General features: G+C 44.0%; 1 protein-coding gene across 3 annotated transcripts in view; it reads left to right on the top strand.

The window, feature by feature from the left end:
- Positions 1-23978, top strand: part of LOC132384968 (LIM and SH3 domain protein 1-like) — a 204574-nt gene that overhangs the window by 122996 nt on the left and 57600 nt on the right. The window lies entirely within an intron of this gene.

Below are 23978 nucleotides of genomic sequence, written 5' to 3'. Positions count from 1 at the left end.
GGTGTACAAAGGGTGTAATAAATAGAACCATAGAACATTACAGCACAGAAACAGGCCTTTTGGCCCTTCTTGGCTGTGCCAAACCATTTTTCTGCCTAGTCCCACAGACCTGCACCTGGGCCATATCCCTACAAACCCCTCTCATCCATATACCTGTCCAAGTTTTTCTTAAATGTTAAAAGTGAGCCTGCATTCACCACTTCATCTGGCAGCTCATTCCACACTCCCACCACTCTCTGCGTGAAGAAGCAGCCCCCCCCCCCAATGTTCCCTTTAAACTTTTCCCCCTTCACCCTTAACCCATGACCTCTGGTTTTTTTCTCCCCCTAGCCTCAGTGGAAAAAGCCTGCTTGCATTCACTCTATCTATACCCATGATAATTTTATACACCTCTATCAAATCACCCCTCAGTCTCCTACACTCCAGGAAATAAAGTCCTAACCTATTTAACCTTTCTCTGTAACTCAGTTTCTCAAGTCCCGGCAACATCCTTGTAAACCTTCTCTGCACTCTTTCAACCTTATTAGTGTCCTTCCTGTAATTAGGTGACCAAAACTGTACACAATACTCCAAATTTGGTCTCACCAATGTCTTATACAACCTCACCATTACGTTCCAACTCTTATACTCAGTACTTTGATTTATAAAGGCCAATGTACCAAAAGCTCTCTTTACGACCCTATCTACTTGTGATGCCACTTTTAGGGAATTATGTATCTGTACTCCCAGATCCCTCTGTTCTACTGCACTCCTCAGTGTCCTACCGTTTACCTTGTATGTTCTACTTTGGTTTGACCTTCCGAAGTGCAATACCTCACACTTGTCTGCATTAAACTCCATCTGCCATTTTTCAGCCCATTCGTCCAACTGGTCCAAATCCCTCTGCAAGCTTTGAAAACCTTCCTCACTGTCCACTACACCTCCAATATTTGTATCATCAGCAAATTTGCTGATCCGATTTGCCACATTATCATCCAGATCATTGATATAGATGACAAATAACAATGGACCCAGCACTGATCCCTGTGGCACAGCACTAGTCACAGGCCTCCACTCAGAGTAGCAATCCTCCACTACCACTCTCTGACTTCTCCCGTTGAGCCAATGTCTAATCCAATTTACTACCTCTCCATTTATACTTAGCGACTGAATCTTCCTAACTAACCTCCCCTGGGGGACCTTGTCAAAGGCCTTACTGAAGTCCATGTATACAACATCCACTGCCTTCCCTTCATCCACTTTCCTGGTAACTTCCTCAAAAAACTCGTAATAGATTGGCTAAACATGACCTACCACGCACAAAGCCATGCTGACTTTTTCTAATGTTATGAAACCCCGTAACTGGATCACTTACCAGCAAAGATAGAGAGGTCCGTTGAAGTCTGATGGTACTATTTTTGAAAGTATTTATTGATAAAGGGCACAAAAATAAGATTAATGCAAACATACAGATAATATATGTCGTCAATACCAAATCTAAAGCGCGGGTATAATAATAACCAATAAGAAATAGCTCTATCGTTGTCTAGGGGATAGTGTATTGTCCGATGGAAAGATAACAGTCACTGTTAGTTCGTTCACGCTGCAGCGTTTTGGGTTTAAGAGAGCGGCGGTTTAAAACTTGCCCAGGTCTTTTAGGATGCCAATCCGTTGAGTCAGGGGAGTGGGTTTTCCCGTTGTTAGCTAAAAGCCGTTTTCCGTGGTTCCAGCCACCAATTCCAGCAATGGAACTGAACGCACGTGGCCTCCTTCCGATGACTTCCAGCTGTTACGTGGTCGCTTAACGTTTCTTCTGGTGCGTCTGAGGGGCTGTTCCTACAGACCCTCTTTTATCCTGACTCGCAGGGTCGTAGATGTCAATCAGGTTGGGGGTGTGCACTCTCTCCCTCAACCAGCCCACTTTGCCTGAGGGCGTTCACCTAGCATAGTATCTCAATCCACAAATTGGTCTCCAAGAGACAATGGCCATGTCCTGCAGCTTTACATCGCCGGGGAAACGAGACAGTCTGCACGTCTCTTCTCCCATTTCCTGGGCCCCTTGACCCAACCCAACCCAATGGTGATCTTGCGATTCTCACAAAGGAGGGGGCTACGGACGTAACACTAATAAGTCCCTGTCTATTCAAATACTTGTAGATCCTATCTCTTAGTATTCCTTCCAATAATTTACCTACTACTGATGTCAAACTTAATGGCGTATAATTTCCCGGTTTACTTTTTGAGCCTTTTTTAAACAACGGAACTACATGAGCTATCCTCCAATCCTCCGGCACCTGACCTGTGGATATCGACATTTTAAATATTTCTGCCAGGGCCCCTGCAATTTCAACACTAGTCTCCTTCAAGGGTCCGAGGAAATACCCTGTCTGGTCCTGGAGATTTATCTACTCTGATTTGCCTCAAGACAGCAAGCACCTCCTCCTCTTTAATCTGTATAAGTTCCATGACCTCCCTACCTGTTTGCCTTGTTTCCATAGACTCCATTTCAGTTTCCTTAGTAAATACAGATGCAAAAAATCCATTTAATATCTCTCCCATTTCTTTTGGTTCCATACATAGCCGACCACTCTGATCTTCAAGAGGATTATCCTTCACCCTGATTGCCAAAGCAACCTCATGTCTTCTTTTAGCCCTCCTGATTTCTTTCTTAAGTATTTTCTTACTCTTTTTATACTCCTCAAGCATCTTATTTCCTCCCTGTTGCCTATACATGTTATACATCTCTCTCTCCTTCTTTATCAGAGTTCCAATATCCCTCCAGAACCAAGGTTCCTTATTCTTTTTCATTTTGCCTTTAACCCTGACAGGAACATACAAACTCTGCACTCTCAAAATTTCTCCTTTGAAGGCCTTCCACTTACCAATCACATCCTTGCCAGAGAACAACCCAATCTATGCTTTTTAGATCCTTTCTCATTTCTTCAAATCTGGCCTTTTTCCAGTTTAGAACTTCAACCCGAGGACCAGATCTATCTTTATCCATGATCAAGTTGAAACTAATGGCGTTATGATCACTGGAACCAAAGTGTTCCCCTACACACACTTTCGTCACCTGCCCTAACTCCTTTCCTAACAGGAGATCTAATATTGCATCCTCTCTAGTCAGTACATCTATATATTGATTTAGAAAACTTTCCTGAATACATTTTACAAACTCTAACTCATCTAGACCTTTAACAGTATCGGAGTCCCAACCAATGTGTGGAAAATTAAAATCCCCTACAATTACAACGTTCTGTCTCCTGCAGTTGTCTGTTATCTCTCTGTAGATTTGCTTCTCCAATTCTCGCTGACTATTGGGTGGTCTATAATATAACCCTATTAATGTGGTCATACCTTTCCTGTTTCTCAGCTCCACCCATCTGGCCTCAGTAGACAATCCCTCTAATCTGTCCTGCCGAAGCACTGCTGTAAGATTTTCCCTGACTAGCAATGCCACCCCCACCCCACCCTTCATCCCTCTGCCTCTGTCACATCTGAAACGTCGGAACCCTGGAACATTGAGCTGCCAGTCCGGCCCCTCCTGTAGCCAAGTTTCACTAATGGCTATGATGTCATAATTCCATGTGTCAATCCAGGCCCTCAGCTCATCTGCCTTTCCCACAATACTCCTCGCATTGAAATATACACCCCTCAGAAGATTATTACCACTACACACAATCTTACTATTTGTGACTTTGCATGAACTACTAACATCATTTATTTTTACCCCCTTTCCACTATCTACTCTGGCACTCTGGTTCCCATCCCCCTGCAAATCTAGTTTAAACTCTCCCCAATAACACTAGCAAACCTCCCTGCAAGTATACTGGTCCCCTTGTAGCTCAGGTGTAATCCGTCTCACTTGTACAGGTCCCACCTGCCCCAGAAGAGGTCCCAATGATCTAGAAATCTGAAACCCTGCCCCCTACACCAGATTCTCAGCTACGTGTTCATCTGCCAGAGTATCCTATACTTACCATCACTAGCACGTGGCACAGGCAGCAATCCGGAGATTACTACCCTTGAGGTCCTGTTTTTCAACTTCCTACCAAGCTCTCTGTACTCACTCTTCAGGACCTCCTGACTCTTTCTACTTATGTCATTGGTACCGATGTGTACCACAACATCTGGCTGATCACCCTCCCACTTCAGAATGCTGTGCACGTGATCAGAGACATCCCTGACCCTGACACCCGGGAGGCAACAAACCATCCGGGAGTTTCTGTCACGAGCACAGAATCTCCTGTCTGTACCCCTGACTATGGAGTCCCCTATCTCTACTGCTCTCCTCTTGTTCCTCCCTCCCATCTGCACTGCAGAACCAGACTCAGTGCCAGAGATCCGGCTGCCGCAGCTTGTCCCAGGTAAGCCATCCCCCCCAACAGTATCCAAATCGGTATACCTGTTCTGGAGGGGAATGGCCACAGGGGAACCCTGCACTACCTGCCCTTTCCCCTTCCCTTGCCTGACAGTAACCCAATTACCTGTGCCCTATTCCTTAGGTGTAACTACTTCCCGGAAGCTACTATCTATAAACTGCTCAGTCTCTCGAATGATCCAGAGGTCATCCAGCTCCTGCTCCAGTTCCCTAACACGGACTGTTAGGAGCTGCAGCTGGATGCAGTTCTTGCAGGTGTCATTGTCAGGGACACCAGAGGTCTCTCTGACTTCCCACATCTTGCAAGAGGAGCATTCCAACATCCTGCCTGGCATATTCTCTAGTCTGAAACAAAAAAAAGAAGAAAACAGAAACTTACCAGAACCTACCCTCGCCTCTGCCTGTTTCTCGCCGAAGCCTGATTGAGCCAAAGCCGTCCCAATCCGATTCAGTCCACTCCGACGATGGCCGCTGTATATGGCGGTCTTTCTTTTAAACCTTAGCGCGCTACGTCATGCACCTGCACAGTCTAGCCTCTTTTCCCCAAGCTGTTAAAGAAAAACGGCCTTCTCTCTAGTCAAGAAGAAAAGAAAAAGAGCATCAAGTTGGATAAGTCGCCGGGACCGGATGAAATGTACCCCAGGCTACTGTGGGAGGCGAGGGAGGAGATTGCTGAGCCTCTGGTGATGATCTTTGCATCATCAGCAAGGCATTTGATAAGGTACCCCATGCAAGGCTTATTGAGAAAGTAAGGAGGCATGGGATCCAAGGGGACCTTGCTTTGTGGATCCAAAACTGGCTTGCCCACAGAAGGCAAAGAGTGGTCGTAGATGGGTCATATTCTGCTTGGAGGTTGGTGACCAGTGGAGTGCCTCAGGGATCTGTTCTGGGATCCCTACGCTTCATGATTTTTATAAATGATCTGGATGAGGAAGTGGAGGGATGGGTTAGTAAGTTTGCTGATGACACAAAGGTTGGGGGTGTTGTGGATAGTGTGGAGGGCTGTCAGAGGTTACAGAGGATAGGATGCAAAAGTGGGCTGAGAAGTGGCAGATGGAGTTCAACCCAGATAAGTGTGAAGTGGTTTATTTTGGTAGGTCAAATATGATGGCAGAATATAGTATTAATGGTAAGACTCTTGGCAGTGTGGAGGGTCAGAGGGATCTTTGTGTCCGAGTCCATCGGGCGCTTTGACTCTCTGGTTAAGAAGGTGTATTGACCTTCATAAACCGTGGGACTGAGTTTTGAAGCCGAGAGGTAATGTTACAACTATACAGGACCCTGGTCAGACCCCACTTGGAGTACTGTGCTCAATTCTGGTCACCTCACTACAGGAAGGATGTGGAAACTATAGAAAGGGTTCAAAGGAGATTTACAAGGATGTTGCCTGGATTGGGGAGCATGCCTTATGAGAATATGTTGAGTGAACTCGGCCTTTTCTCCTTGGAGCGACAGAGGATGAGAGGTGACCTGATAAAGATGTACAAGATGATGAGAGACATTGATTGTGTGGATAGTCAGAGGCTTTTTTTCCCGGGCTGAAATGGTTGCCACAAGAGGGCACAGTTTTAAGGTGCTGGGAGTAGGTACAGAGGAGACGTCAGGGGTAAGTTTTTTACACAGTGAATGTTGAGTGCGTGGAATGGGCTGCCGGCAACGGTGGTGGAGGTGGATACAATAGGGTTTTTAAGAGGCTGTTAGATAGGTACATGGAGCTTAGAAAAATAGAGGGCTACAGATAAACCTAGTAATTGCTAAGGCTAAGGTAGGGACATGTTCATCAACTTAACAACCACTGAGGTAAGACTCGTTGGTCTATAATTTCCTGAGCTATCTCTACTCCCTTTCTTGAATAAAGGATCAACATCCACAACCCTCCAATCTTCCAGAACCTCTCCGGTCCCCATTGATGATGCAAAGATCATCGCTAAAGGCTCAGCAGTCTCCTCCCTTGCCTCCCACTGTAGGCTTCTTCTGAATTAATTGGGTGGTGATCCCATATGGGCAGCATGGTAGTGTATCAATGAGCATAACACTAATACAGCACCAGTGACTTGGGTTCAAATCTGCCACTCTCTGTACATTCTCCCCATGACCGTGTGGGTTTCCTCTGGGTGCTCCAGTTTCCTCCCACAGTCCAAAGACATGCGGGCTCGTAAGTTAATTGGTCACATGGGTGGGCTTGTTGGGCCAGAAGGACCTGTTGCCTTGCTGTATCTCTAAATCAAATAAATAAGTAGCGTCAGGTTTATGCTACCAAATGTTCTCTTGCTCTTCTTTGATCCACAGAAGGCAACTCCTGGGTTCTCTGATCTGATGCAGAGAAGCAAGACTGTTTGGAACTGTTGGTTAATATTGGTTTGCTTGCAGCATTTTACTTGATGGAGTCTTGTGCCTGTGTTCTTAACAGTTATAAGTTGCACCTCGTCTCTGTTTTAAAGGGATGTCCTTGTATTCTGAGGCTGTGCTCTCTGCTCCTAGACTCTCCCACTATTGGAAACATCCTCTCTTGATGGAGAGCATAGTGGTTAGAGCGAAGTTATTACAGCTCGTGGTGTTCTGTGTTCAATCCTGGTGTCCATCCCATAGAATGCATGGATTTTCTCTGGTTCCTCTGGTTTCCTCCAACATCCAAGGATGTTGTTGTTCTGGGTGGGTTAATTGTCTCATGATTTAGTTAGGGTTAAATTGGGACTGCTGGCTGGTGCAGCTCGACGGGCCGGAAGGGGCTATTTCGTGCACCATGGTTCCTGTGCCCTACCATCCTGTACCCTACTGCTATAAGATTCATGAATGGACCACTTGTACATTAAGATGGACCCTTGGCCTCATGATCTACCTCATAATGATCTTGCACTTAGTCGTTTACCTGCACTGCACTTTTACACTTTATTCTGGATTGTTTGTTTATCTATTTAGAAATATAGCGCGAAATAGCCCCTTCCGGCCCGTCGAGCTGCACCAGCCAGCAGTCCCAATTTAACCCTAACTAAATCATCCCTGCAATCGCCAAGATCCTTTTCCGTAGTGAACACTGAAGCAAAGTACTCATTAAATACCTCTGCTATCTCCTCCGGTTCCGTACACACGTTTCCACTGTCACACTTGATTGGTCCTATTCTCTCACGTCTTATCCTCTTGCTCTTCACATACTTGTAGGATGTCTTGGGGTTTTAAGTCTGTTGAAAATCTAGTCCAGAAGAAAAAAAGAATTTATGAAAGGTTCAGAGAGCTAGGTAATGTTAAAGATCTAGAAGATTATAAGGCTAGCAGGAAGGAGCTCAAGAAAGAAATTAAGAGAGCCAGTAGGGGCCATGAGAAGACCTTGGTGGAGAAGATTAAGGAAAACCCCAAGGCATTCTACAAGTATGTGAAGAGCAAGAAGATAAGAAGTGAGAGAATAGCACCAATTAAGTGTGACAGTGGAAAAGTGTGTATTGAGCCAGAAGAGACAGCAGAGATACTTAATGAGTACTTCAGTATTCACTATGGAAAAGGATCTTGGTGATTATACTGATGACTTGCAGCAGACTGAAAAGCTTGAGCATGTAGATATTAAGAAAGTGGATGTGCTGGAGCTTTTGGAAAGCATCAAGTTGGATAAGTCACCGGAACTGGACAAGATGTAACCCACGCTACTGTGGAAGACGAAGAAGGAGATTGATGAGCCTCTGGCGATGATCTTTGCATCATCAATGGGGACAGAGGAGATTCCGGAGGATTGGAGGGTTGCGGATGTTGTTCCATTATTCAAGAAAGGGAGTAGAGATAGCCCAGGAAATTGCAGACCAATGAGTCTTACCTCAGTGGTTGGTAAGTTGATGGAGAAGGTCCTGAGAGGCAGGATTTATGAACATTTGGAGAGGTATAATATGATTAGGAATAGTCAGCATGGCTTTGTAAAGGGCAGGTCGTGTCTTACAAGCCTGATTGAATTTTTTGAGGATGTGACTAAACACATTGATGAAGGAAGAGTGGTAGATGTAGTGTATATGGATTTCAGCAAGGCATTTGACAAGGTACCCCATGCAAGGCTTATTGAGAAAGTAAGGAGGCATGGGATCCAGGAGGAAATTGCTTTGTGGATTCGGGATTGGTTTGCCCTCAGAAGGCAAACAGTGGTTGTAGACGGGTCATATTCTGCATAGAGGTCAGTGTACCTTAGGGATCTACTCTTTGTGATTTTTTATAAATGACCTAGATGAGGAAGTGGATGGATGGGTTAATAAGTTTGCTGATGACACGAAGGTTGGAGGTGTTGTGGATAGTGTGGAGGGCTGTCAGAGGTTACAGCGGGACATTGATGGGATGCAAAAATGGGCTGAGAAGCAGCAGATGGAGTTCAACCCAGATAAGTGTGAGATGGTTCATTTTGGTAGGTCAAATATGATGGCAGAAATATGAATGCTAAGTCTCTTGGCAGTGTGGAGGATCAGAGGGATCTTGGGGTTCGAGTCCATAGGACACTCAAGGCTGCTGCGCAGGTTGACTCTGTGGTTAAGGAAGCATACAGTCCATTGGTCTTCATCAATCGTGGGATTGAGTTTAGGAGCCGAGAGGTAATGTTGCAGCTATATAGGACCCTGGTCAGACCCCACTTGGAGTACTGTGCTCAGCACTGGTCGACTCACTATAGGAAGGATGTGGAAACCATAGAAAGGGTTAAAAAAGTTAAAGTCTGTCCCGAACCTTATAGGCTCATCACGGTGTCCGTGGCGTGAAGTGACTGGGAGTATGAGACTTCCCTCGGTGCCCCCCCCCCCCCCCCACCCCCCCGCCCGCCCCTGGATAAGACGCCAGTCTATCACGAGGTTAACCCCCAGCATTTTGTCGGTACCCTTTTTCAGCGGGGTGGACTGAGGCAGTGTGTGGTTAAGTGCCTTTCTCAAGGACACAACACAGTGCCTTCAGATCGCTAGTCCAACGCCTTAACCACTTGGCCACACACCACACATAGAAAGGGTGCAGAGATGATTTACAAGGATGTCACCTCTCATCCTCCATCACTCCAAGGAGAAAAGGCCAAGTTCAGTCAACCTATTCTCATAAGGCATGCTCCCCAAGTGAACTTGGCCTTTTCTCCTTGGAGTGACGGAGGATGAGAGGTAACCTGATAGAGGTGTACAAGATGATGAGAGGCATTGATCATGTGGATAGTCAGAGGCTTTTTCCCAGGGCTGAAATGGCTAATACGAGAGGGCACAGTTTTAAGGTGCTTGGAAGTAGGTACAGAGGAGATGTCAGGGTTAAGTCGTTGTACACAGAGAGTGATGAGTGCGTGGAATGGGCTGCCGGCAATGGTGGTGGAGGCGGATATGATAGGGTCGTTTAAGAGACTCCTGGACAGGTATATGGAGCTTAGAAAAATAGACGGCTATGGGTAACCCTAAGTAATTTCTAAATTAAGGACATGTTCGGCACAGCTTTGTGGGCCGAAGAGCCTGTATTGTGCTGTAGGTTTTCTATGTTACTGTGCTCTTTCAAGCAGCATATTCCAGCCATGTGAAATTGAGCTGCAGTGAATATCTGGACTTGCACACTCTCCGCTCAGATCAATTCCTACAACAGTGCATGGAGGTAGTATAAGGTAAATCATAACTTGTGGACCAAATGATTTGCCTTTTCTTTTCTTGATCTGGACTTGCATTTGCCATTTCCCCTAAGACGAATAAAAATGTTGTACTTCATGTGCATGCTTCAAATGAGACTCAGCCTCCAGGTAAACACACTGTTCGCTCTTCCCAGTGCTCGATAATGAACAACCTGTAAATAACTAGGTGAAATGTCAAGGCTTACTGCAGGCTGAAAGGAGACAAATTCAGAACAATTATTGTAAGGAGCTTGCCTTTAATCTGTGGGAGCAAGGGAATGAGTGAATGAAGTAATTCAAAAATTTAGAATCTCATTTCCCTATCTTGGGATATTGGAAGTTAGAATGAAATTTTCAGTGAAGGATATCAATTTGAACAGGGAGTGTTAGAAGTTCAGAGGAGAATATGATGTTGATTTCAAATGAAATTGAAAGGGATGTAAAGGTAAAGTGGGGGGGGGGGAGGAAGTTGGAACTGGTGCACCCAATCGTCAGTAAACACACTCAGCAAATCCAATGTTCCTCCATCACGGTGAGAGTCATTTTTAATGCAGTGATTGGATTAATTGTTTACCTGGATTTTCAAGAAAGCATTTGACCATTTACAAAATAAAGGTATACAAAATTATAAGGGGTACAGATAGGGTAAATGCAAGGAGGCTTTTTCCACTGAAGTTGGGTGAGACTAGAACTAGAGGTCATAGGTTAAGGGGGAAAGGTGAAATGTTTAAGGGGAACTTCTTCACTCATAGGGTGGTGAGAGTGTGGAACGAGCTCCCAGAAGTAGTGATGGATGTGGGTTAGATTTCAACATTTAAGAGAAGTTTGGATAAGTACATAGATAGGAGGGTATGGAGGCTATGGTCCAGAGGCAAGTCAGTAGGATTAGGAAGAATAATAGTTTGGCATGAACTAGATGGGCTGAGGGTCTGTATCTGTGCTGTAGTGTTGTATGACTCTATAACAGTTTATGATTCATCCTGCCTATATTTGCCTAGTTGGTACAGTAATACATGTGCAGATGATGTCATTGCCCTGGTTGAGTAATCCAAATACGTAAAACACCTGGCAAAAGCGTCACGACTGCTACAGCCTTGAAGTAAATCGGTTTATTATTGTTACATATACCGAACTGAAGTGAAAAACTTGTCCATTCAGGTTATTTCATTACAACAGTGCATTGAACTAGGACAAGGTAAAACAATAACAGAATAAAGGTTGAAGTATTTATTTAGAGATACAGGACCCTTCCTGCCCAATGAGTCGCGCATCCCAGCAACCCACCTATTAAATATGAGCCTAATCGCAGGCCAATTTGCAATGACCAATTAACCTTCCAACTGGCAAGTCTTTGGACTATGGGAGGAAATTGGAGCAGCTGGAGAAAATGCATGTGTTCATGGGGTGGATATACTAACTCTGCACAGTCAATGTCTCTGAAATCCGCCACAATCTATAATAGTGTTGTGCTGGCCGCTACATTATCTTGGTGCCAGGTCACAACAAGATGGATTGTGAAGTTAAGAGTCCAACTTATCATAGTAGGGAATTAATAGTCTAATAACAGTGGGATAGAAGCTGTTCTTGAGCCGAGTGTGGATTATTGATTCAATTTGATTCAAACAAGGAAAATCATTCAATAACCTTATCAGCATTGAGTGATATTGTTGCTCCAATGAATCCAGGTGTAGAGCATTAATACAATCTAAGAGACACCTGGATTCATTAGAGCAACAGTATCACTCGGTGCTGATAAGGTTATTGAATGAGTTTCCTTCTTTTTTCCCCTTACTGCACTAAAGTCCTCCCACTGGTGAGTGACAACTTCCACTGTCCACCATCTTATTTACTTCCATTACCGGTGACTGAGGTGGAAGAGGAGTGTTTGAATCTTAGAAGTAGTACAGAGAAGTTTGATAACTTATTTGAGGCCTGAGGTATGAGGCAGGGAGGAAGATAGTGATTTACTCATCAATTGAATCAAAGGATTCAATGTGAACAGTCTCTTCAAATTAATAGAACAGTTACTGCACAAAGGTAGTTTGGTCCATAATGTCTATATAATAATCTCTTCAGTTTCATTTCACTGTCTCGAAATTAAAGCAAGACATTGTTTCGAGATATGGCAGAGTGATTTACAATACAGGGTGCACGATAGCGTAATGCTACTACAGTACCAGCAACTTGCTTCAGTTCCAACGCTGCCTGTAAGGAGTTTGTACGTTCTCCCCATGACCGCATGGGTTTCCTCCGGGTGCTCTGGTTTCCTCCCACAGTACACTAGTGTCATTGGGCAGCACAGGCTCATTGGGCCTGAAGGGCCTGTTACTGTACTGTATCTCTAAATGAAATAAAAGAAATACAAACATGAAATTAACAAATACATACACACAGTGACCAATATATGAATTAGACTCTTGGGAACCAATTAAGATGCATAACCTGAGATAATTTAAGATGATAGCTAGGTTAATCCCTGGATGGATTCACGTTCTCAGTCACGCAAACTGCAGTCAGGGAAAGTTGCCTTCTGTTGCTCATTTTGACTTCAAACACCATCTACCATCTGTCATAAAGGCACAAAGTAGGCGGAGGTAATTTGAGTGAGGGAAAGGTGGCTCTTCTGTCATCAATGTCCAACAGGGAATTAGATCTTTCAAAGGAGGGCTGGGGCAATTAAAACAAAAAGCAATTAAAATCACAGATGCTGCAAACTTGAAATAAATACTTCTACAGATGCATAGTGAAGATTATGGAAACACCAATGCCCAAGAATGAAAAGGTTTACAGAAAGTGGTGGATAAATCCCAGTCTTACAGAGAAACCCTCCCCACCATTGAGCGCAATTACATGGAGTGCTACCACAAGAAAGCAACATCCATCTTCCAAGACCCCCATAATACAGGTCATGCTCTCTTCTCGCTGCTGCCATCAGGAAGGAGGTACAGGAGCCTTGGGTCCCACACCACCAGGTTCAGGAACAGTTATTATCCCTCAACCATCAGGAAGGAGGTACAGGAGCCTTGGGTCCCACACCACCAGGTTCAGGAATAGTTATTATCCCTCAACCATCAGGAAGGAGGTACAGGAGCCTTGGGTCCCACACCACTGGGTTCAGGGACAGTTATTATCCTACAACCTTCAGGTAAAGCAGCGTGAATAATTTCACTCACTTCAATACGGAACTGATTCCACTACTTGTGGACTCACTTTCAAGGACTCGACAACTCAGGTTCTCAGTGTTATTTTTTAATTTGCACAATTTGGTTATTGGTTGTTTGTCAGTCATTGTTTATGTATATTTTTGTAGATACTATTGCATTTCATTTTTCCATAAATGCCTGCTGCCACAAAAAAAGCAAATTTCATGACATACGTTAATGATGATAAACCTGATTCTGATATGGGTCTGTATTGTGGACTGAGAATGGGAAGGGGGCAGGGAAAGGGAAAACCATGCTTGGGAAGGGGGAGAAGGGAGAGAGCGGGAAGCACCAGAGAGATATTCTGCAATGATCAATAAACCAATTGTTTGGAATCAGATAACCTTACCTGGTGTTTCAGGGCTGGGAGTGCCTGCATCTGCACCACCTCCTGCCCCAGCACTCTGCCTCTCCCACATATCCCACACCCCTCCCATGATGCTCCACCCTCGCCATTCCCAACATCCTTTGTTTCTGCCAGATTTACAAACTCTCCGCTCCACGTTGACAAATACAGTGGAGAAAAAAGTTTTAGGCACCCTAGCTTATATATATGTGCCTCAGGTTTTTGCACTGTACAGTTGATGGGTAATTTCCTGTAACAGAGGAGTGAGTGGAATGGGCTGCTGGTGGTGGTGGTGGTGGAGACAGAAATTACATGGTCTTTTAAGAGACTCCTGGATGGATACATGGAGCTTAGAAAAATAGAGGTAGTTCTAAACCTAGGTAAGGTAAGGACATGTTTGGCACAGCTTTGTGGGCTGAAGGGCCTGTATTGTGCAGTAAGTTTTCTATGTTTTTATAAAGGAGACCCTTAATTCTAAAGTAACAAATGGCGTATTGATAGCGTATTGGCTAGCGTAATGCTTTATAGCATTAGTGATCCATGTTCATTTTCTGCCGTGGCCTGTAAGGAATTTGTATGTTCTCCCTGTGACTGTAGGTTTCCTCTGGGTGCTCTGGTTTCCTCCCACATTCCAAAGATGTACGGGTTAGGGTTAGTGAGTTGTGGTCGTGCTATGTTGGTGCCGGAAGCATGGGGACATTTGCAGGCTGCCCGGCACATCCTGAACGGTATTGGTCATTGGAAATGATGCATTTCACACTGCATGTTTTGATGTACATGTGACAAATAAAGCTAATCTTTACTGATCAATGCTCAGAAACATTGAACTTCATATCTACTCGCAGATGATGTCTGCCATGTTGAATATTTCCAACATTTTCTGTTTTATTTCACATTTCTGGCATTTGCAGTTTTGTTGCTTGGGCAATGAGTGAACCTGGGAAAGGAGTAAAAGCTGGCAGGTGATAAGTGTGCTAATGTCAAAGCTAATTCTGATGCAACTAAATTACACCAGATTACTAAATTTGCCAGTTTCTCACTTCACCCCCCTCTTCCTCCACTCACCTACATTCCCCCTCACCTGCCCTTAAATATCACCTACTGGTTTGTACTCCCTCCCCTCCCTTCACCTATTCTGGCTTCTTCCCCTTTCCCTTCCAGTCCTGATGAAGGGTCTCTGCCCGATTCGTCAATTCTTTATTCCTCTCCATAGATGCTGCCTGACCTGCTGAGTTCTGCAGCATTTGTGTGTGCTAAACATGAAACAGAAACTCTGTAAATCTGCCAGCTTCCTCAATGCAATAAAATGAAGTCAACAGGAATTAATGACCTTCCAGGAGACTTTGGGCTGTGTTTGTACCTGTCCTTCTATGCTCACCATCCCCTCATTTATTTATTTATTTACAGATACGGGCCCTTCCAGCCCAATAAACCCGTGCTGCCCAATTACACCCATGTAACTGATTCACACACTTAGCCCCATATGTCTTCGGAATGTGGGAGGAAACCGGAGCCCTTGGAGAAAACCCATGCAGTCATGGGAAGAATGTGCAAACTCCTTACAGGCAGTGGTGGAATTGAACCCAGGCTGTAATAGTGTTACGCTAACCTCTGCACTGTCTGTTGTACCCTATTGTGTCGTCCCTTTCTCTTGTTTACAACAATGCTTACAAATGTAATATATTTGGATTTGCAGTCTAAAATAGTCACAGCAGGACAGTACAGAAACAAATTCTTCTATTCACTGAGCCTGTGCTGACCATTTACAGTAATCCTATATTAATCCCATTTTTATTCTATCCATATTCCTCTCGCCCCTCTCAGAATAGAAAATGTAACAGAACCCATAATTTTCACCCACAATGTTGTGCCAAGCTAATTATATTAGTCATTAAATACACAACACAATGTCCATATCTTTCCATTTCCTACACCTTTGTGTACCTATCTGAGAACATCTTGAATCTCATCACCAACTCAGGCAGCTCATTCTAGAATCAGGTTTATAATCTCTGACACATGTCATGAAATTTATTGTTTTGCAGTGCAATACGTAAATACTTTAAATTACAATAATAAATGTAAAATAGAAGTAATTAGTGGAAAAAGAGAGCAAAATGTATGTATTGTTCATGGGTTTATTATACTTCCAGAAATTTGATGGCAGAGGGGAAGAAGCTGCCTTGTACATTTTCTTTAAAATTATCCCCCCTCACCTTAAATGCATGTTCCCTGGCATTGGACATTTCAGCCCTGGGAAAATGAATATATGGATGATGGTCCTGATGAAGGATCGTGGTCCAAAATGTCAACTGTTATTCCTCTATAGATGCTGCCTGACCTGCTGAGTTCCTCCAGCATTTTATGTTTGTTACTCTGGATTTCCAGCATCTGCAGAATCTCCTGTGATTATAAATAAAGATTATGGTTATCTACTCTGTCTCTGCCTCCCATAATCTTGTGGGCTAGCATGGAATGATTTTTAAATTACAATTGGTTTCTGTCAGTTTTTCTCAATACTTAATAACTCCTGCTCATACTGTGAATATTGCTGATAAATCCAGCATCTTCTCTTGAGCTGTCTGGTTGAACTCTGCATTCTGTGCAAAGATCCACCTCACTGTGGTATGGTTTCTAGGACTGCAGTCACCTTGCAACCCCAGCCTCAAGGAGATCTTATTCAGCTGTGGACACTCACTGATTATGCATAAGTTATCAAGATAGCAGCATTGATTTATTTGCTATTTAAGGCTGATAGGAAAAAAAATTGCTTTCACTCATGTTAGAGGTTGTTGCATTGGATGATTGATTGGTTGGAAAAATGATGTGCCTAAAATGAAAAAGGAACTTGCATTTAACAAGCTTATTCCACTATTTCAAGGCATCTGAAGGATAAAGTGACTTGGGTGACGTTTGTGTGGTGTTTGTGAGTTCTCTCTGTGGTCCCTAGCACACCCTTGTATATTGATTGTTAATGCATTTCATACTAAATTTCGATGTGCATGTGATAAATAAATTTAAATCTTGAATCGTGAGTTCAGGACCTAAGAGTGATTGAGTACTTGTTTCTAGGCGGCTGGTGTCTTGGAATGGGGAACAGGAGAGGAAGGTAGAGTGATGTGTTGGAGGGATTTGAAAATGGGAGCAAGTATTTAATAGGTGGAAGACAGTGAATAAACCTTGGTGTGATTTAAAATATGGATTCCTACTTTTTTGACATCTCAGAGTTTACAAGATTTGGTGGAGGAGAAGCAGGAAAGGGGTTTAGAGCAGGATGTTTGAACCCATCAGTATCCACAAATAAAATCAGCAGTATTCCATCAGCAGTGACAGGCAACAGGGATTTCTTCTTCTCTTATCACATTCACGCTCCTATTTTGGCATGTCGGTCCATGGCCTCCTCTACTGCCACGATGAGCCCACACTCTGGTTGGAGGAGCAACACATTTGGTTTAGTCTCCAGCCTGATGGTGTGAACATTGATTTCTCGAACTTCTGCTGACTACTTCCCCTCCCCTTCTCCCTTTTTCCATTCCCCATTCTGATTACCCTCATATCCCATGTCTAACCTGCCCATCACCTCCCTCTGGTGCCTCACCTCCTATTTCTCCCATGGTCCACTGTCTTCTCCTATCAGATTCCTTTTTCAATCTCTTCTACCTATCATCTCTCAGCTTCTTACTTTATCCTCCTCTTCCCCATCCACCACCTTCCTCTTCATCTGGTCTCACCCTTCACCTGCCAGATTTTACTCCTCCCCCTCCTCCCACATTCTAGCCTCTTCTCCCTTCCTTTCTCAGTTCTGACATTTCAGTCTCAGCCTGAAATGTTGACTGTTTATGCCTCTCCATAGGTGCTGCCTGACCTGTTGAGTTCCTCCAGCACTTTGTGTGTGTGTGTGTGTGTGTGTGTGTGTGTGTGTTTTCCTCAAGATTTTCAGCATCTGTACTCTTTCTACTTCCTCAACACTTGCAGTTAGCAATGTTGCATTTGATTTGCAATGCTGGGGGTTCAAATCCAGTCCAGAGCCTTGCCCAAGCTTATAGCACTGAGTGAGGGGCTGTATAATAAGAGTTTCTCTGATTTGGATGAAATATTAGAATCTCACAACTGACTGCAACATCTCAAAGAAGAGCAAAGACCATCACTCGCTGCATTGGCTATCGTAATCCCTCAACCAATATCACAAATTATCCAGTCATATAGAATCAGAATCAGGTTCAATATCACTGGCATATGTTGTAAAATCTGTTGTTTTGCAATACATAATAAAAAAAACTTGTGAATTACAATAAGAAATATATTTAAAAAAAATAAATAAGTAGTGTAAATATTGAGGAAGATTGAATTTCCAAAACAAACATCCGAGCAACACACACACAATGCCAGAGGAACTCAGCAGGTCAAGTAGCATCTATGGAAAAGAGTAAACAGTTGACATTTCAGGCTGACACCCTTCATCAGAACATTGAGGTGAGGTATTGTCTATTCAGAAATCTGATGGTGTGGGGAAGAAGCTGTTTCTAAAGCATTGAATGTGTGTCTTCAGGCTCCATCAAGGTGTGTACCTCAGGCCATGTCCTGGGTGATGGGGGTCCTTAATGATGGATGCCACCTTTTTTGAGGCATCGCCCTTTGAAGATGTCCTCGATGCTGTGAAGTTCACAACTTTCTGCAGGTTTTGCTGATCCTGTGCAGTGGCTCTTCCACACCAGACAGTGATGCCGCCAGTTAGAATGTACTCCATGATACATCTGTGAGAGTTTCCCCAAACTCCTGTTGAAATATAGCTGCTGTCATGACCTCTTACTAATTATCTCTATAAATGTGCTGCCAGTTTTCCAACGTCATACCAATGGCTATACACTGAGCTAGCTTAAATTCACTAAGACTGCATGCTGTGGAAATGGCTACACCAGAATCAGAATCACGTTTCAAATCGCTGATATGGTATATGGCATGAAATTTGTTGTTTTCTGTCAGCAGTACAATGTAAAACATAAAAATTCTATAAGTCCAAAAAATAAGTAGTACAAAAGAGGATTAGTGAGGTGGTGTTCGTGGGATCATGGACTGTTCAGAAATCTGATGGTGGAGGGGAAGAAGCTGTTCCTGAAATATTGAGTGTGTATCTTCATGCTCCTGTACTTCCTTCCCGATAGTAGCAATGAGAAGAGGGCTACACAAGATGACTCTCAGCCCAAAACGTTGACCGTTTATTCTTTTCCATAGATGCTGCCTGATCTGCTGAGTTCCTCCAGCGTTTCGTGTGTGTTACTCAGGATTTCCAGCATCTGCAGATTTTCTTATGCCTGTGATTTACAAATGTAATTTGTTTTTAATCTTAACAATTAACCCTTTATGAACTGAGATAAATTAATATCATTGACTTTGGGATTTTGTTGATCTGTACATTCCATTCTATAACCCCTTCTTGAAAGTGCCTTTGATGTAAGTCACTTACAGTAAAAAGCTCCCAACAGCTCTGCACCTATGCCATTAATTACTGAGAACATCTCTGCTTGCATTAAGAACTATAGTGTTCAGTGAGACCTTGTATCAGTACACTGGAACTACAAAACTGATCGGCAAACAGCAGCCACTTACCACAGTACTCTGCAAAAGTCTTAGACACTTCTATATAGCTAGTGTATTTGTCAACGTGGAGTGGAGAGTGAGTTTGTAAATCTGGCAGGAGCATAGGATGTTGGGAATGGCGAGGGGGTGCAGTGCCTTGGGAGGGGTGTTGTACAGGTGTTGCAGGTGCAGGCACACTTTGCTGAAACACCAGGCAAGGTCTTTTGATTCCAAACAATTGGTTTATTGATCATTACTGAATGTCTCTCTGAAGTTTCCCACTCTCTCCCCTTTCCCAACCCTCTCCCTGCCCCCCTTCCCACTCTCAGTCCACAATAGAGACCCATATCTGAATCAGGTTTATCATCACTCACATATGTCATGAAATGTGTTTTTTTTGCAGCAGCAGTAGTACAGTGCAATACATAAAATTACTGCAGTAGTTTGCAAATGTCTTAGGCACCCTGCCTATATATGTGCCTGAGACTTGCACAGTACTTTATATCATTATTAAATTTCGAGCAGTTTCCATTAAGTTGCTGCACATTCCAGAGGATGTGCTTTTAACTATTCCCCATTGTACTGTAAATCCGTTTTATATCAGCTGTGTGTGGTGGAGGGGGGGGGGGCAGCGTAATTGTTGACCTTGAATGTTGCACCGACTATAATGCAAATCAATCTCCTCCAGCTCTCTCCCTTTTATGGTGCTTTTAATTAGCTGGTTTCAGATAGCAGCACTGTGTGTGAGAGATTGATTGAGGTTTTTTTCACGTGGCACATGTGTATTCGCCAGTGATACCCTTGAGGGAGTTGCAGGTAGAAAAGTGTTGAATTCATGGGTGCATTGAGCTTCAACTATGGCATCTGCTGTCTCACACATCTGTCCCTTTGTGTATCTGCACACTGGATAAATGCTGGCGATATTGGAAATTGCAAACTGCTGAGATTAAATGCTTGTCTGACACAATTGAGAGGGCAATCTTGACTCAGTGTGACCCAGGAGTTATAATTATTACTTAAGGGATTTATCCATTGGGCTGTGTTCCAGTCTAGCTTGGATTTTAAATATAAACCTATCCTTATTGGCACTTTAGAACATAGAACAATACAGCATAGTACATGTCTTTTGGATTAATCTAACCCTTCCTTCCCATGTATCCCTCCATTTTTCTGTCCTTCATGTGGCTATCAAAGAATCTGTCAAATGACCCTAATGCATCTGCCTCTACCATCTCTCCTGATGGCACATTCCATGCACTGTCCCACTTAGTGCTTAAATAAAGCCTGTCTCTGATATCCTAGCCAATACTTACCTCCCAACCAGTCTCACGGAGGACAAGCCCCCCTATGACTAAAAAGGGAGAGGTGTCGGAAAACTTAGGAGAGGAGCCATTTCCACCCTGGGAAACAATCTTTGGCTGTCCACTTGATCTATTCCTTTTATCATCTTGTGCATTCAGAGCAAGAAGGCTGCGAGTGAACTGATATTTTGGAGTGAAGGGAGTTTTTTTACTGCTCGGGTTAAAGAGAGGGGAGACTGCCCAGGTGCGTGACATCAGCCAGTAGAGCGCGAAAGGTTTAAAAAGAAGGCAGCCATATCCAGCGGGCAGCAGAGTGATAGGGCTTTTGCTCAATGGGCTTAGGTGGTAACGGGATGAGCCAAGGTCGGAAGTATGTGTGTGAGGCCAGTTTTCTGTGCTCAGTGTCATATGTGGGGTGTCCTGGAGACTTCCAGCCTCCTGGATGGCCATATCTGCACCAGGTGTGTCGAGCTGCAGCTTCTGAGGGATCGAGTTAGGGAACTGGAGATGCAGCTCGATGACCTTCGCCTGGTCAGGGAGAATGAGGAGGTGATAGAAAGGAGTTATAGGCAGGTCGTCACACCAGGGCCACGGAAGATGGACAAGTGGGTCACAGTCAGGAGGGGGTAAGGGGAAGAGTCAGATACAAGAGAGTACCCCAGTATCTGTACCCCTTGACAATAAGTACTCCTGTTTGAGTACTGTTGGGGGCAGGGGACAGCCTACCTGGGGGAAGTGGCAGTGGCCGTGCCTCTGGCACAGAGTCTGACCCTGTGGCTCAGAAGAATAGGGAAGGGAAGAGGAAAGCAGTAGTGATAGGGGACTCTATAGTTAGGGGATCAGACAGATGATTCTGTGGACACTGGAAAGAAACTGGGATGGTAGTTTGCCTCCCAGGTGCCAGGGTCCGGGATATTTCTGATCGTGTCCAAGATATCCTGCAGTGGGAGGGAGAACAGCCAGAGGTTGTGGTACATATTGGCACCAATAACATAGGTAGGAAAAGGGAAGAGGTCCTGAAAACAGACTACAGGGAGCTAGGAAGGAAGTTGAGAAGCAGGACCTCAAAGGTAGTAATCTTGGGATTACTGCCTGTGCCACACGACAGTGAGTATAGGAATAGAATGAGGTGGAGGTAAATGTGTGGCTGAGGGATTGGAGCAGGGGGCAGGGATTCAGATTTCTGGATCATTGGGACCTCTTTTGGGGCAGGTGTGACCTGTACAAAAAGGACAGGTTGCAGTTGAATCCCAGGGGGACCAATATCCTGGCTGGGAGGTTTGCTAAGGCTACTGGGGAGAGTTTAAACTAGAATTGTTGGGAAGGTAGGTGGGAACCGAACTGAAGAGACTGGGGAAGAGGAGGTTAGCTCACAAATAGAGAAAGTTTGGAGACAGTGTGAGAGGGAGGATAGGCAGGTGATAGAGAAGGTATGCGCTCAGACCAAAGGCTTGAGGTGTGTCTATTTTAATGCAAGGAGTGTTGTGAACAAAGTGGATGAGCTTACAGTGTGGATCAGTACTTAGAGATATGATGTGGTGGCTATTACAGAGATTTGGATGGCTCAGGGACAGGAATGGTTACTTCAAGTGCCAGGTTTTAGATGTTTCAGAAAGGACAGGGAGGGAGGCAAAAGAGCTAGGGGCATGGCACCGTTGATCAGAGATAGTGTCACGGCTGCAGAAAAGGTGGACGCCATGGAGGATTGTCTACGCCAGGTCTACATTTGTGTTTGCTCATGCTTGATATCAAACGGTTTATTAATGGAAAAGGTATGGCTCCCAAAACAATCTTAGCCGAAATAGCATCGTTTCTTTCTCGTTGCCTACTTTCTTGTAATCTACGTCTGTAAGTTAATACCAATCATAAAAAGAATGCTTGCTAGGCAATATGCTTCATAAAAAATGAAATTCATAAAGTGAAACAATTTTAGATAAGCAGAGACTGAGACACATGAGAGCAGGTTGAAAAAATGAAGGCAACGAAAGCTGTGGGAGCACGTACACAACTGATCCGGCCCGCATGAAGTCGCATTTTTCTCAATCCGGCCCGTGACCTAAAGTGAGTTTGACACCCCTGGTCTATGGAGTCTCTGTGGGTGGATGTTAGGAACAGAAAGGGGTCAATAACTTTACTGGGTGTTTTTTTATAGACCACCCAATAGTAACAGGGATATCGAGGAGCAGATAGGGAAACCAATCCTGGAAAGGTGTAATAATAAGAGTTGTTGTAATGGGAGATTTTTAATTTCCCAAATATCAATTGGCATCTCCCTAGAGTGAGGGGTTTAGATGGGGTGGAGTTTTTTAGGTGTGTTCAGGAAGGTTTCTTGACACAGTATGTAGATAAGCCTACAAGAGGAGAGGCTGTACTTAATTTGGTATTGGGAAATGAACCTGGTCAGGTGTCAGATCTCTCAGTGGGAGAGCATTTTGGAGATAGTGATCATAATTCTATCTCCTTTACAATAGCATTGGAGAGAGATAGGAACAGACAAGTTAGAAAAGAGTTTAATTGGACTAAGGGGAATTATGAGGCTATCAGGCAGGAACGTGGAAGCTTAAATTGGAAACTGATGTTCTCAGGGAAAAGTACGGAAGAAATGTGGCAAATATTTAGGGGATATTTGTGTAGAGTTCTGTATAGGTACATTCCAACGAGGCAGGGAAGTTATGGTAGGGTACAGGAACTGTGGTGTACAAAGGCTGTAATAAATCTAGTCAAGAAGAAAAGAAAAGCTTACAAAAGGTTCAGAGAGCTAGGTAATGTTAGAGATCTAGAAGATTATAAGGCTACTAGGAAGGAGCTTAAGAAGGAAATTAGGAGAGCCAGAAGGGGCCATGAGAAGGCCTTGGCGGGCAGGATTAAGGAAAACCCCAAGGCGTTCTACAAGTATGTGAAGAGCAAGAGGATAAGACGTGAAAGAATAGGACCTATCAAGTGTGAGAGTGGGAAAGTGTGTATGGAACCAGAGGAAATAGCAGAGGTACTTAATGAATAATTTACTTCAGTATTCACTATGAAAAAGGATCTTAGTGATTGTAGTGATGACTTGCAGCAGACTGAAAAGCTTGAGCATGTAGATATTAAGAAAGAGGATGTGTTAGAGTTTTTGGAAAGCATCAAGTTGGATAAGTCTCCGGGACCGGATAAGATGTATCCCAGGCTACTGTGGGAGGTGAGGGAGGAGATTGCTGAGCCTCAGGCAATGATCTTTGCATCATCAATGGGGACGGGAGAGGTTCTGGAGGATTGGAGGGTTGCGGATGTTGTTCCTTTATTCAAGAAAGGGAGTAGAGATAGCCCAGGAAATTGCAGACCAATGAGTCTTACCTCAGTGGTTGGTAAGTTGATGGAGGAGATCCTGAGAGGCAGGATTTATGAACATTTGGAGAGGTACAATATGATTAGGAGTAGTCAGCATGGTTTAGTCAAGGGCAGGTCGTGCCTTACGAGCCTGATTGAATTTTTTGAGGATGTGACTAAACACATTGATGAAGGAAGAGCAGTAGATATAGTGTATATGGATTTCAGCAAGGCACTTGATAAGGTACCCCATGCAAGGCTCATTGAGAAAGTAAGGAGGCATGAGATCCAAGGG

This window comes from Hypanus sabinus, chromosome X1 (genome assembly GCF_030144855.1).
Source record: "Hypanus sabinus isolate sHypSab1 chromosome X1, sHypSab1.hap1, whole genome shotgun sequence".
In the NCBI taxonomy this organism is placed as follows: domain Eukaryota; kingdom Metazoa; phylum Chordata; class Chondrichthyes; order Myliobatiformes; family Dasyatidae; genus Hypanus; species Hypanus sabinus.
Note: the sequence above shows the minus strand (reverse complement) of the source record. Positions and strands in the feature narration are given on the sequence as shown.